This window comes from Dromaius novaehollandiae, chromosome 7 (assembly GCF_036370855.1).
Source record: "Dromaius novaehollandiae isolate bDroNov1 chromosome 7, bDroNov1.hap1, whole genome shotgun sequence".
Lineage (NCBI taxonomy): Eukaryota > Metazoa > Chordata > Aves > Casuariiformes > Dromaiidae > Dromaius > Dromaius novaehollandiae.
The window spans coordinates 46,936,503-46,952,436 of NC_088104.1; the positions used below are offsets into that span (position 1 = coordinate 46,936,503).

General features: G+C 45.4%; 1 protein-coding gene across 2 annotated transcripts in view; it reads left to right on the forward strand.

Moving 5' to 3' along the window:
- TWIST2 (twist family bHLH transcription factor 2) overlaps positions 1–11,195 on the forward strand; it is a 45,733-nt gene extending 34,538 nt beyond the window's left edge. For both annotated transcript variants that reach the window (XR_010390079.1, XM_026106003.2), the window contains one exon: positions 10,465–11,195. The gene's annotated coding sequence lies outside the window, so the exon portion shown is untranslated. The remainder of the gene's footprint in view (positions 1–10,464) is intronic.
- Positions 11,196–15,934: the final 4,739 nt, after the last annotated feature.

Here is a 15,934-nt window from a genome sequence, read left to right on the forward strand (position 1 = left end):
ATATGTAAAAATTTCAGTGTGGAAATCACAGAATTGAAAAGCCTTTGAAAATTCTTCTGATATCATGCCAAACCTTCCATCCCCTTTTCTGACAACCAGTTTTGATTGACACGGCAACAGTTTCTCTAGAAAACTGTTGATAGGAGTCTGTTTGCCTACCTAGAAGCAAGAAGCTGATTAAATCTGAACCAAGCCATGTTCTGCTGTGGTCAAAATCTCCTGGTAGGAGATATATTTCCCGCAGACCATATTTGTTGCAGCTGAAAGCTAGTGAAGTAGGGTTGGCTGTTAAACATGTCTTCTGAACTGGGACACTTCTCATCCTTGGAGATCTTAAAAAAATTAATGGGGCTCTATTTCCAAAAGTGCAGCTTTTCAGGAAAGCTTCAGGAAAAGGCAGCCTTCCTGTCGATTCAGTGTTTTTCCTTGTTTAAGCTTCCGTAAGTCTGTCTCAGTGGTCCTGCACCGAGTACAGGCATCTCACAGGATGGGATGCCACCAACATTTATCCAAGTAGAGAAAGAAACCGAAACCTCTGTGCTCACTTTTTCAAGTCCAAGCATAGAGGCCTGTTGGGGGGCTCTGTACTTCAGTACCAAAGATGGATAAAAGTGCTCTCAGCCTTGGGGGTCCACCATTTCCCTCAGGTGTGGCCGTGATGAAAAAGGGATTTAGGGGAAGTACTCAATTCCGTGATGCTCAAGCACTGATCTTGGGTTTATAATGCTTCATGGGATAGCCTGGGAGGGACGGAGAAGGCCAGACCACGCTGGATGCTGACAGGGCTGCCTTCAGCTACCAAGTACTGAGCATTTGCACTTGTTTTGATGTGAAAGGGGCAGAGGAAAGAGCAGGGAAAAACAATATGCTGCAAACAGGACCCTTCCTAGGAGGATGCAGGTTGTGGGCATGGTGGCAGAGATGCAAAGCTATGTGTACTGCCTTTGCTTGGGTGTACCTTGACTTCAGCGTATGATACATGACATCATGTGTTTCTTCAGGCAGGAGGGAGGCAAAAGGCATCCCACTTCCCAGAGTTAAGGAGCTGTGCTGGTTTGCTAAAGTTGACCAGGCACTCAGCTGGGAACACAGGCTTCTGCTGTGCTTTGGGCACCTACGTGTTCCCCAGTGCCAAGGGAAACACTCACATCCAAAAGGCAGATTCACTTCCACCTCTCCTGGGGCCTGAAGGACACTCAGAAAGGAGACTCACTCTCCCTGCAGATTGGAGCTCCACAGCTGGGGAAGCCAGGATGGGGCCCCTCCTTTCAAGTATTGCTTCTGAGAAGTTTGGCGGATTACAGACAAGCCTCTTTTCTTCTGTGCTTTTACCCTATGCAACAGGAAATCAGAGCAAGATTTTCATCTACAGATCTCTGCTGCAACTCACCTTTGCTCCTTTCTAGCTTTTCTGATCTACAGGAGCAACAGCAGCATGGAGCTACATGCCCCAGGATGGAGATTAGCAAATGCCTGGTTTACTTGTGTACATCCCAATGTGCCGGTCATGAGTCCAGCTCCTCTCCACAGAAGCTGCCATGCACCCTGCATCTGCCCTAGCACATTCCTTCTGCTTCACAGCGGCTGCAAGTTTAACTGGACATAATGGCACTATGATAAAATCCAAGCCAAAATAATTCCTTATGCTTCCTGCCGTAGGTCTACTTCATATGGCTCACAGAAGTGCTCACCCTGTGCATGATTGGAAGGCGATTTTGGGAGGCTCAGAACTAGGTCAAAACAAACTTAATTTCCTCCAGGTCCAGGTGGGATGCTGCTTTTCAAACCAGGCAATTTGCATTCCGCCTTTCAGCTTTCAACCCGCGGCCATGGCAGCCTCCAACTTGCGGTCAAAGGGAAGTTTTTATCATTTTGGAGAGCGGCTGTTTTCCACTTCCCCATGCTCCAAAACAGCTGGGCCATTTTTGCCTAGACTCCAGAAAATGAAAACAACAAGAAAGAGGAATCACCTTCAGGCACGGAAAATTTTCAGCTCAAAGAGCACAAGTTTCAAAAGGTTATGAGCAGATAAAAAAAAAAACCCAAAAAAACAGGAGGCTGGATATTATGACTGGTACTTGCAATATGCTTTTTTAAAGCAGCCACCTCCAAGACAGCTGGAAGCAATGGTCCCCATTCCACCGAGCTGAGGATCGAGCAAGGTTAAGGGCTGTACTGGGAGTGTTTGGTCGGAAGTGCATAAGCTGAAATATCACATCTAGGGACCATAACTGTGGTGATAACCCCATGTTAGCCAGGTTAGGTGATTTCTGTGCAATCAGCAAGTTCATCCTGAATAGCTCAGACCTGTGCCCTTCAAGTTGCCAGTCAGGCCTTAATGGCAGTCCTCTTGGCTGGCAAATCTGGAGCTGAGCTGAGAGAAATCTCTCCCCTGGCCCTGGGAAGAGAGCACAGCCTGTTACAGTGTGCTCTCACGAGTCCAGCTCACCAGCCATCAGCTGCAACCAACCCACAGCCCCTGGTAGCCAGGCAAGAAAAGGCTTTTGTGGCTAGAGCTAGTCCAAACTCAGGACTTCTGGCCTGAGAATCAAGACACTGAGATTTGTTTCCCCGTCCAACTTGCCACTTCCTAATCCAAAAAAGAACAACCCATTTTCTGGAGCTGTTTGCTTTGGCATTTCAAAAATTCACATCAGGCCGTGCTGACCTTTTCTCTCCGAAGGCACAGATGTGAACACATGTGGCTCATGTCACATTTTGCATTGTTCGCTGTTGTTTTCCCTGTCCCCAAGCACGGCATGCGTATGGGGCAATACACACATAGCACTGGTGTGGAGGTTGGGCATACTGAGGGTATGACATAATGCAATAGCTGAACTAGCCACATTTATTTATTTTGAAAATTATTAAGGGCAACTGCTACTTAGCACCAGCTGAAATGCTTTACTGATTTTCTAGAGTGGAACGTCCCCTTTTGTGTTGTAATCTAGTGGGGGTTCAACCCCATGGCTGGACTATTCCAAAATAACTTGGCTACATCACATTCTGCCTTCTCTTTATAAATATAGAGTCTCCAGCACTGAAAATATGGGCCTCAATAAAAACAGCTGGAGAAATCACTGCCTCACATTATAGAGAGCCTCACACTCGTGCTCTGAGAAGGGAAGACTGCCTGCCCCTTCTCACTAAGGTGTTATCTCCAAGCCCCAAGTCTCAGGAGTGTGGGACAGGAGTCTCCTCTCAGGTGAAAAGTGCAGCCTGATTCCCCATCCAAATAGTTACGCTCCAGTCACTATCAGGGGAAACAGGGACAGCCCTGTACTGTTCACTGGGAGCAGAGGGCCCTGCAGCTTCTCCTTGGGCAGTGAAATCAGGTCCTGTGCTGCTAGTCTTCTGGGAGCGGAAAATCCCCCTACCAGCGCCTGTGCAGCACCTAACAGAGTAAAGCCTTGATCATCAGTATAGGGCCAGGACTAGTGACAGTCTGAGTAGTCTTTTGTCCTATGTTTTCCTGCATTTGTCTCTTCTGGTTAGTCTGACTTTTGAAGGATGAGCTTCAAGGCGATGATGATGAGGTACTCAGGCTGAGTTTCTTTGGGGCTCTCTCTCAGTCTGGTTTAACACATGTTTCTTTGGTGCATGTTTATTTCCTGGGGAGGGAGATCACAGAGCTCTGCTCTTGTCCATGCCCAACAGCACTTCCTATTCTTCTTGCAACCTACCTAATCACACTAGGTTTCCCCATCGCTTGCCAGCCTGGCCCATGGAATTCCCACTCCCTGAAAGCCCCCAGAGTCTGTAAAAAAGCAGCCTTTGAAGTTAACATCCCATTAAAATGAATGGTGTGGGGACACTTAAAGAGCAGGCACGGTCTGGAGAGGGAGAGAGACTTCAAAGGAGACAAAACGCAGCAGCAGAGACTGTGCTGAATACAGCAAAGTCACCAGGACCAACCTGGACTGGTGGGGAACTGTAACCTCCCTGTTTCTGTTAGCTGGGATCACAGGGACAACAGCATACGGGGTCAGTCAGGACCATGTTGCTGATGTCAGTTATAAGGAATTCATTATTACTTTAATTCAAACTCCATTTGGCAATGAAGAATATTTGGTCAGAAACAGCATCCCCCAGGAGCTATCATCATCAGCCCGCGGGAACGGACGGTACACCCCTCACCAATGTGCTGATGGAGAGGGTCCGAGTTCTCAGCTTTGACTGACACTGTACTATACTTCCCCAAGATTAAGGAGAAGGGGGAGGAAACAGTCTATAAACTTCTCAGCGACTGCTGAAATCAGTAACAGCTGGTGCAGTGGCAGGCAGCTGGCGTGTGCTGCTTTGGGCTGTCTGGCTTGCTCCCCTTCCCTTCCAGACTCACTGCCCACCCCATCCCAGAGCCAGCCCCAAACGAAAGGCAATAGGGCTAGGCAGTCCACAACCCCTGAGGTGGACTGGGACCTTCCTCGCAGTGCTTTTGGCTAGCGAAAGCCCATGTCGTTCAAGAGAGGACAGGACCTTCATGCCACGTGTGCCCTATCCCTGTGGCTCTTTGCCCAGCCATCCTGCAGCCTCCAGGGATGTGCAGGACAAGCTGAGGTGGAGTTGTCCACTGGGGACCTTGTTTCTCCAGGAGCTCCTGTGGGCCTGCACACTGACTGCCAGGAACCGTCCAGGGATGTGCCAGGGCTTGACAGAGGCTGAGGTACTGCTGGAGTTTGGGCACCACTCCAGAGAGGCAGCTGCCGGATGAGGACTGTTGCAATTCATAAATTTGGCCTTCGCCACCTCAGCTCTGCTTAAATGACATTTCAGACAGCTAGATTCTCCCTGTACCCAGCCCACAACCCACCGCTGGCAGCAATCACCTTGAAAAAAGCTGTGCACAACAAATCAAGCATGACAGGCTTTTCTACCAGAAATAAGGAGCCATTTTTGACATCCCCAACTTTAAAACAAATTGAAAAAGCATCCTTTTCTTAAAGAAAAAAGTCTCAGAGGGTTTTTGCTGGCTTTCCTATTCCTTTTGCACTCTTGACCGTGTTATGGAAATGATTTCAACCCCTCGGTAACCAAACCCAAACCTAATCCTGTATAAGTGAGGACCTCAGGGGCCTGCTGCAAATTTTCCTGTGATCAGGTCCCTGCTGTTGCTGCCACTTTACATCAAGTCTCCTGCTCTCAGCTGCCACGGTTTCCATGCTGTTCTCTGGGTCTGAGGACTACAGCAAAAAAAAGAGTGGCAAGCCCTCAATTCACTATACATAGGTCTGTGCCATCACAGGAAACTGCATAGGGGCTGAAATGGAGCAAGAATCATAAGTGTGTTAGAATTATATTCCATGTTACAAGCTATAGAATAAGTGAAATGCTTAAAGCTATAGAATAAGCGAAATGCTTAGAAACTATGTTCAGCAGAGAATTTCACAGTGTATCAGCTCTCAGTCCAGACACTATAATCATGCTTTGTTATCCTGTAGTATTACACCCTTCACGATACCTTGGAGAATTGTGAAGTGCTTTATGGGTGATAGTTAATTAAAACCCACATGACAGACCAGGAAAACTGAGGCACATGCACAGAGAGCAATTACATAAAAAACCTGTGCATGAGCTGGGATTAAAACTGAACTCTGAGCTCTGTCCCACCATGCCAACTTGGAAGAGGAAGGGACTGGGGACAAAAGCCACTCCATTTGTGGGACTTATTGCTCAGGATTTATCATTTGGAGAATATAGCAGTCATACCCACTCGGAGGACACAGCAGTCAAACACAGTTGCGCATTTACAAACTTGCAGAGCTATCCCGCAACTCTCACTTCAGGCAGGCTTAGTACCATGCAAGCAAGTGTCCCCAAACTCTAGCCCCCCTCCCCCCCCCGCCATGAAATCTGCTATGGGCTGTGCTGTGTATTTTAAGAAAGAGGCCCATAAATCCATACCTAGTCATTCGGCTGTCACAGAAAACCCACAGCAGAGCCACAACTGAGCCAGGCTTGCAGGGTTTCGTTACGAAACTTCTTTGGGTCCAGCTCACAGCAGCAGAGCTGAGAAGTGCCTTAGGAGTAGCTGGCAGCTGAATATATTAGCAGGCTTTGAAGAACGCCTTGTTGAGCCCCTCTGGGATTAAAGGATCATAAACATGAAGCACGACCTTGGGAGGGTCCATTAAAGCATGAAAATACTATGGAAAAGCTCTCTATAATTTAACAGCGCGTGGAACCAGAGGGACCCTGTTGATTCCTTTTTATAACTCCTGAAGGCAACAGGGCAGTACTTGTCCCCTTGCTGTACAATGAGTTGGGAGATTAGAGCTGTTCTGGGTGCAAGGCACTGGGTTTATTGGGACACTTCAAATTTTGCTGCACTGCCTACTCTTGGGCATGGTCCCCACTGCTGTAGGTACAAGTGCCCAGCTCCTCTGCCTTGAGTTGGGCTCTTCAGAAATAAGGGGCAGGAGGAAGCAGCCACTGGGAAGGATTTGACTGCAGTGGTGTTGCTGGCACTAGGCAGGAGCAGAGAAAAGATCATGTTCTCAGGGCAGCATCCTTCTTCCTCGTCCCAGAGCTAATCCTTCTCCTACAATACTCAGAAACCTTGCAGCGAGCAAGCCCATCCAATATCAAAGACCAGGTTTGTGAGAAGAGAATCACAAGCCAGATTCACAGAATAATTTCTCCAATATTCGTAGCTATTTCTGAAGCAAACTGAGAAGCCACTGAAGTCTTCTCACCTTATTAAGCTCCATCTGGGATACCAGAAGGTTTTTAGCACAGTACTCCTCTATTTGAGTCACCTAAAGGGTGTAACTGAGGACGAACAAGCTGGGGAGAGATGGAGGCAGACACCACTCATCTTGCCATTTCTCCGCCTGCCATCATTATCCACACATCCTGCCACCAAAGTGTATTCCTCATGCAACAAGGAGTTGCCCACCTACTTCTGTTAACCATTTGCATGTTTTCAAAATTGCAACTTAGAGCCAGATTCTCAAAAGCGGTCAGCATCCAATGTCCCGATGGCCAATATAAGAAGAAACACAGGTAGTATATTGCTGTTCTCACGTTGCGCAGTTCTTTCCCTCTCTTGAGCTGACAGACTGGGTCTGCCTGTGAATGAATGTTTTTTATTCCTTGCTGTGGATCTTATTTAGAAAATACGATCAGAGCAAGGAGCAAAATGTTACACAGTATGAACCGAAACACAAATATGCCTGAAGATGGGGAGAGTAATTGGGTCCTTTCATGGACAGGTATACCTGCTTCCTTTGGGTGACCTTTGTATCTTACCACAGTATTTCTCCAACAGCTGATGTTTTAATGTTCAATGGATAATTATAGCAAATAGAAGTGGAAATAGCCTACCATATCACCTGATCCTGTGTTTCCCTTCCTACAGTTCATAAATCATTAGCAAGATGTAAGACTTCAGAAAGTGATTCACAAACATACACACAAAACCCCAAATCCAAATGATACTTTCACATAGAAGAAAAGATGAAAGAGAGCAAAAGTAATGAAGGAACATTCAACACTTGGCCTAATTTTTATGTGGTTATGGATGAGTCCCATCTTAGCACTGCTGCACAAGATGGCATGTAGGTTGGCTATGTCAAAAACAGGTGGCTCTTGGGCTATTTAACCCATTCCCACAGACTTCTAGTGATTCCACCATATAGAAGGAGCAGAAGATCACAGGTTACTGGTTGCTTGGTCTAATTTATTAACTTTACATCACAAAAAAAAAAAAAAAAAAAAAAAAAAAAAACATGGAAAGAGTCTTTTCTAAGAGGCATGTTGCCTGAGGGCTTTTTTGGCATTTCCTCCCCAGAAGCATGTGACTGTATCATACCTGTTTGAATTACAGTCAATGCAGACTGGGTGCTCCTGAGGACAACAGTTCCTCTGACTATTTACTGTGAGGGTGGAAATGACTTTCTGTGGATCTGGAGAAATGGCTTTTTATTATTATTATGTCCTTTTATTTTTTTCCAAGCAGTGTTTTTTTCCCTATGGTTTCACCCATAATGAGTGCACTGATCAACTTCATGAAAATGCAAGATCATGTTCACAATGGGTCATTTCAATTCTAAAAGGTCAAAGAGGACAATTTCAAAAATTAATCTATGTAGTCAGCAGCAGCTTGGCAGTTTGTCTTAAGAGAGCTAAGCAACCTTCATTTCTGGCCAAGTTGAGTGCTGGCTCAAATTTATGATGACTTGCACTGCTGTAGCAATGAAGCATGGACTAGCAGGCAAGCAGCACCATCTTGGTGTGAGACAGGGGTCCCATAGCCCATCATGAAGAAAGCAAGGAGGCAACAGCAAGAGCTGATGACTAGACATTATCCAAGCAGTGGCTGAATAACAGCCACATCTGCCCATGCACTGGCCCCTTCATGACCCTGGAAGGGCTGGGTTAAAAACTTGGGAGTATAGGAGGTGACCCAGGAAAGCCAAGCCAGTGCCCTGGGGCACAGCAGTGATGCTCTTTGCCAGGTAGACCACACTCATTCATCTCATTGTAATAGGGAAGCCAAAATTCCCTGTTAGCACTGAGCTACTGTGAAATTCCCATTTTTCCAGCTGGCCAGAGTCAGAAGAGCTGCTGAAGATCAGAAGGAAGCAGTGAGAACCAGATCCCAGCTTTGCAGCAGCAGGCCAGACTGAGGTGTCTTACCTGAGGTTAAAGACTGCAACTTGCAAATTGCCAGCTTTGCTCAAGAGCAGCCTTGTCTCAACCTGTCCAGTCTTGCATGGGACTTCAAAAACTGGGGGAAGTAGGTCAGCTAACTATTAGGACACTTCCTATCCAATTTCAGCTTGTTTTCCGATCGGCAGCTGGATTCAGAAAAGAGCAGGACACAGCAGTTTGTCTTGTAGCTGATGGTGAGCACCCTCTACCCCATCTTCTACTTGCTGGAGAGGACCATTGAAAAAAAGAGTGCTGCCCTTAAGGGCTGCCCCAGGCTCAAGCAAAAAATCTTTCCATGGTATCTTCCTCCTCCTTTTATTCTGTTTTTCTCTCCTGAGTCCCCCTGCTAGAGCTACAGCAACATGAGCATTAAGAAAGGGCCAGTCTGTCATCAGACGTGTGCACACACAAACCACTGCTGTTCGCACACACCAAGCATTTAAGCTTTCCTAAGTGGTCCTGGGCAGCCTGTCAAGTCCTGAACTCGTCTGCAGAATGTGGTTGTAATTAGATAATTAATAACTTTGAGAAGGAAAGGAAAGGAAATAAGCTAAATGGAAGCTTTCCTTAGTGGGAGGAAATAATTATATCTCCTTTTTGATATATGAGCTGAGCTGGCTTTCTGAAGGCAGAAACAGCATCTTGCATGAAAAGCCATCCCTCTCCCAAACTGGATGGGACATCCCATGGGCACTGCTGGGTTGCAGAGTTTGTCCCACCAGCCCACAAATGAGCAGCAGCAGGTTGCTGCAGATGATCAGAGCAAACCCCACAGATATAAAGGCTCCCAGTTGTGTCGCCTGAATCCTGTCCCATTCCAATGAGCAGAGCAGAGGAGGGTTGGAAAGGAGTGGGTCGCAAGGAACTGCATGGAAAGCAGGGGTTTAGCAGAACTCCTGGGATCAAAGAAGCTGCTGGAAGCATATAGACTTTTTGACAGATGCATTGCTTCTGCCCGTAGATTTAACCCTTTCACTGTACGATGCAAAAAAGACTGTTACATTACCAGCCTGTGAAGTTCACATATGCAAAGCTCAGAGTTATTATTTAGGTTGACCTTTTTTTTTTTTTTTTTTTTTGGATGTGCTTAGCGATTGCATAAACGTGTTACCCCAGGATGGAAAGAAAACGTATTCATTTCCTGTGGTGTTTGCCTGATTTTGCAGGAAGAGCCGAGAGTCACTGTGGGTGGGATTTTCTAAACTGCGTCTCAGACGCCTTGTTCTGCTCCACGGGAGTCGGTGGGAGTCCTGTGCTAAGTGCAACACAAAATTGGCAGCACCGCTAGGACTGAACATCTGACCTTCTCGTTTTAGTTGATTAAGAGGCCGCATGGGCTATTTCTGGTGCTTTGGAGCTTACCCAGCTGCTGCGGAATGAGGACAGCACAAAGAGGGTGTGCTCTTTGCAAACACAGCAGAATGGCCCAAACCAAAACACCTTTGGCAGCAATGTATAATCCACTTTTCCCAAGTTCTGATAAGCCCTGGGCCTTCAGCTCCACTCTGAGGCAATGCTTTGACACTTAAAGGCCTTGCTTTGGAAGTGGTGGAGTAGGTACACACAGAGGTCTGGCACTTACAGGGGGAGACAGAGTAATTGTGTTTGCGCATGTTCATTCAATGAGGAGATGTGATTTTTACTATGTGCCTACACGTTGTTGTAACCAGGGGCAGATTTTAGCACACAGTCAGGGGCTTTCACAAACCGTGGCCTTGATTTGTACAGGAAAAGAGCTTATGAGAAAAGGCAACTCAGAAAGATGTCCTGTATTCAGTGTATTTATTTTTCTTTTCTTTTTTTTCCCTCTAGACTGTCCAGTGTCTGAGACTGAAGTGGAATTGGGATGTATCCAAGTTTGTAGCTTCTGAAACCTTAACAACCTCAAGTAAACTGGTCCAAAAGACCCCTCTTGACCTCCCTAGCTCTGAACTTCTGCAGAGCACTTAGACTGAGCAGAAAAATAGCACCGAAGCTAACGGTCTGAAACTTTGCAACATCTCTCCCCAAGTGACTGACCAAAGAGAAAAGAGAAGCAACATTCCTGGTTGTTCGTTATTGTTGGGTTTTGCGTGTGTTTTTGTCTGTGTGTTTGGTTTTATTTCTTTTTTTTTCTGAAAAATCTTAATTCAGGAATACATTTATGAGAAATCTTTGGGTTCAGATTTTACTTTTCCTTAGCTGTATTCTTTTTTTTTCTATTTTTTTTAATTCAAAATCTGATTTCTTGTACAGTAATGTCAAAACTGGACCAAGGCTCTCAGAAAAAAACAAAGGAAAAACCCACAGTGTCCCCAGCTCCCTGCATGATTTGTTTCAAGTAAAGCCTGGATTACAGACTACCCTCCACACTCTTCCTCTTCTTTATTGCTCCATGATTTGCTACCGCTAACTCCCCCCACTTTTTTTTTTCATTTTCTGTTCCAGTGTATATGTTGCTTATTTGTTTTATTTATTGAGATATTTTTAACGAGCTAAGAGACTGCAATGTTGCTGTGTATACTGCTTCTCTTGCCAATAAAAATAAAGATGTCATGCAGCTACTGGGGGTATTTGATTTACATTCTGACTGCAAAGTTCAGAGCAGAAGCCGAGGAGCTAAGTGACTTCCTTGCACCCTGCCAACGTTTAAACGTTCACCGATTCGACTAAAATCAGTTTCCCAGATAGCAAATGATGGGAATGGGGAATGATGCTTACAATCCTGCAGCTCATAGTACAAAAGATATTAGATCAGCATCACTTTATGCAGACAGACCTCAGCCTGTCCCTACCCATGGTCTAGGGTGAGGCAGGAGTAATCGTTTACTTAACTCGCATCAGTGCTAATGAGACTTACTGAGTCTGGCAGTGCTGTGGAGGAGGCTTGCACTTCTACAGTGCTGTTGCCTCACACATGCTGCTTGCATGACTTCTGCTAAAAGCAGAGGTTTTTATTAATAAACAAAATGCAATGTCCCTCAGTATGCACCGATCCACACCCGACATGGCCACAGTTCTGTATGCTTGCATTCAGCTAGAATAGCAATATGTTGTTCTCTCCCACACTCACTGCAAAGAATATTGAGGGCAACCATTTCTCAAAGAGAAGAAGGGCTGCACACTGCTCTGCTAGGTGCTGTGTAAAGGCACATTGACAGAAAAGCCGTACAACAACTCAGAAAGAGACCTCCGTTGCTTTGGTTCCCCTTCTCCACATTTTCAAGGAAAACATCCAGCCTTCCTAAGACCTCTTGGTAATAACGTAAAAACAAATTGCATGCAGAGAGAGTTTAATTGAACTGCTCAGCCTTGGAATTACTATTTGTTTGTGGGCCTTTACGTATTGTTTCCAGAATAAGTGCACAATCCAGGCAAAGACCATGAGCTGCACTATGGAAACAGACACCTACCAGAAGTGCTGGTCTGCTCCTCCTTTCTACTTACCTTCCACCCTGGTAACAAACACCATGGGCTCTTCTAGTATTCACTGACCTCCCTCCACTGCATTGCAGAGACTCTTCAGACTGTTGGTAATACACATGCTGAAGCCAGGTTTCAATTTCCAGGTCATAAATAACATGCTTAAAAAGAAATCATTCTGAAAAAAATTCCTTTAAAGAACAATCACAGTGGATCTGGAAACATGGGGATAAATTATCCCAAATGACCTTTTGTTCTCACACCCTTTCCCTGCTGGATTAACAACAACCCCAGTTAAGTGGAGAGCATCTGGACTGAAACACTGAGGTGACAGAGAGAGATTGATTAAACAGCTGGCCCCTTGTGAAGGCAGTTTGGGAGCCTCAGTATCCCTTGCAGGAATTATCAATTCAACTTTGCAAAGCAAGAGACAAAACAGATCTTTGTGAGAAAGATCTGCTCAGAAATTGGCAGAGAATGAGGTATGGGTGGGGGGGGAAGATGGTGAAGCGTAATCAACGATGGAAAAAAAAGCAGTGCTGTGATGTCTAAAGCCATTAGAAAATAAATTGTATCATTCCATCTAAACCAGCTTCAGAGAAAAACATTTTAACATACCAAATCAAGAACATACATGTGCATATTAAATACATTAATTGCGTGATAGGATTCAGAACTCAAAGGCCAAATGTTTATTTTGAAACAAGCACAGTTGCAAAGGGTAAAATAGATCAAACCCATTAGAAGCCGTTATTTGGTACGAGCAGAGCCAAAAATACCATTGGGGAAGGTGCATTTAACATATGTCATGCAGAATTGCAGTGAATAGAATTATTTTCCAGGAGGGGGAGGGAGCAGTAGGGGATGTATAGTTTCTGTAGTTACTGCGTTCTTGTGAATTTTTAATGAAGCTCCAGATTCTGCCAAACTGGCTCCACCCCAAGGAGTGAAGTTTTCCAAACATGAGTACCTACATCCAGCTTTGGCTGCATTAACAGTGTTTCAGAAGGGCCCATCGTGCTACTCTGCTCTCCCAGGACTTAACCAGAAATAGGAGGAGATGGTCAGACCTACCCAGCCTACAAAGCAGATGTGTTTAATTGGCTCTGCAATGGCTGCAGCAGAGCCTTAGCTATCATGTGCCTTCCTTAATGCTACGACAGGTCATCTCAGTGCTCCGAAGCCATGCATTTAAGGACATGTCATGGTAGATTAAAGCATTCGCTCTGTCTGTAAAGTGCTCTCTGGGTGAATGGCACAATAAATGCTCACAAGTTGGTACATCTTCAGTGAATACTGGGGGTTAGCCAAGGTTCCTGTGGGTGAATGTCCATGGAGAAGTAATTTGGAGGCATGAAGGCCAGAAATGTGAAGTCATGAAAAAAAAATTGTTTCAACAGAAAAAGTAGCAACTGTAAAAGCTGGTCACACCAGTCAGGAAACAGAACAACGCCATGCAGCTCAGGTGAGTGATTTTATTCCCCGAGGGCAGAATCAGGATTATCAAAGACTGCAAGAAGTACTGACAATTCGAAAGCTGAAAATTATCTGAATAACACTGTAATAGGAAACACATTTGAATTGATGGATAAAGACAGATACGTTTTTCCATCAACTCATGGAAAAGCTTTTATGCTTTTTCCTCTTGAATGAGTTGCAATCTGTCACTAGCAATGTGAGTCAGTTAGGAAAAAGCCAAATTAAAGGTGAAAAAACAGGCCCTAAAACTATAGCTGTGATGCTATGCATGATACATGATATGGACGTATTTACTTTTTTTTTTTTTTAATACGTGTGAGTTTTTTCAATAGTGCTTATCACAGCACCAATCACTCTAATTCCCAATGCAATTGAATTTATCTTTAGTAAGACCATCCGTGCATGAAACCTTGAGCCCCATGAGAGATTAGGAGATATGCCCAAGGACAGAGACAGACTCCAATGTGCAAAACAGAATCAAACCCAAATCCCTTACTGGGGGGGCTCCTCAAATCCCTCAACCACAAGTGTCTGCTCCTCACAAGAGGAGCTCCTCCACGGCACCATATCCACATGTGCAGGACATGGCTAAATATTGTTCCTGAACTGTTTGGCCTCTGCATACATGAAAAGCTACAGAAAACATCCAGCATATGCTATCACGTGTGGAGACTTGGTTACAACCAAGTAAAGTACTTATTGGAAAGAAGCCAAATCTTGAGGTTGTGATATAAAGTGTACTGATTTTTTACCCAATCCCAGCTCAGCCAAGCACTGACCAACCCCTCGCTTTTGAAAGGGAAAAAGTTTTCAGCTGCCACTTGCATTCTCAGGCAGAGTCCTTAAAACAGACCAAATCAACAACAAAAACAAAAACAAAAAAAAAATCCCAAACCACCTACCTGTTCCTCCACTTGGGATCTCATTACTCCCTGGCCTCCCCCAAGGCCACTCTGTTTTCACACAGCTGGGTGACACCGACAGCAAGGAGGGATCAGGGAGGGGGAAGAACTGACAATTTTTTTCAGAGATGCTTGTAAACGTGGGGTCCTTGCTTGGCTGGGACCACCCAAGCACCATTTCTGAGACTGAGAATTCAACCCCCCTCCAAGGGTGACCACAAAGAGAGGTAGTCGATCTGCATTTCGAAGCAATTGGTTAGCAGTACTTAGCTGTACTTTTATCACACTATCTCGGCACTGAGACCTTGGCTAGAACAGCACGCATCCCACCCAAAACTGTGAGAGGAGGGAGCCCATGAGATTTCAGTGGGCACTTGTATGCAGCCAGCTATATAATTGGGTTAGGGATAAATCGCCCATTGACTTCAGCAAGAGAAAGAAAGGGCTATTCTGAAGCACAGTGACATAGCCACCTTTATCAGGGTTGAACATAAAGATAAAATCTTACCCCGAAAACCCCAAGCAATGTGGAGAGTGCTGTTCCTTGAGATCTTTGCTGAAACTAATCTTGTATGCCACTGAGGAGAAATGTGCTAACCTTCCCTCAGGACTTAGCAGGTAGAAAGCATTGTAGCTCACTTTTAAATCTCTGAGTAGTCATAGTGCAGTTCTGATTAAGAGAAAAACTGAAGTTGTCTTCAAGAGCCTTGTTTTTCTGTGTGTGTGCAAATACTGTAATCTCATATTTAGTTAGCAGAGGCTTGCCCAGCTCATCACCAGAGTCCAAATATCTAAACTTCAGATGAGATCCTCCAGCTGCAGAGGGAATGGGCAGCACAAGTAGCCTGTTGTCCTCTGGCAGTACACCAACCATGAAGGAAACGCAACATCTACCCTGCCAGTGGTTAATGGAGCAATCTGGGAGTCAACACTGGAGACCAACATCACTAAAACAGCATGTCCAGGCTTCAGGAGCAAAGCATGGGCAAGTGCTTAACCCTTGCACAGCACAACCCATACTCCAGTATAGAAGTCGCCCATGTCTGTTCTTTCCAGCTTTACTCACGGCATTGGCCAGAAATGTCCCCAGGTATTTTGAATGAGGGCACTATTCTTTGCTGGATTCAGCAAAACATGGATCTTGAAAACCAGAGTAGACTTCTGAATGCTTGGACTTTGGAGACCCCTTTTTAAAGCACTCAGCAAGAGCAGAGATTACAATTACGGGCATTATAAGCCATGTTCATCACCCCAGGAAGGCCTCACCCATGCTTCCGTGGGACATCAAATCGGGCCCTGCCTAACTGGCCAACACACATGGCAGTTTTGGAGGAGCAGACCCTTCCTTTGGGGATGTCCTCCATCTTTTTCAGGCAGACAAAACCACTTCCAGCAGCTGCCTCAGCAGGAATTGGTCTGCTGGAAGGCATGCAAGGCAAAAGGAAAGGCTGAGCACAGCAGAAGACCCTCTTCCAGAACTCATTCTTTCATTGATCACG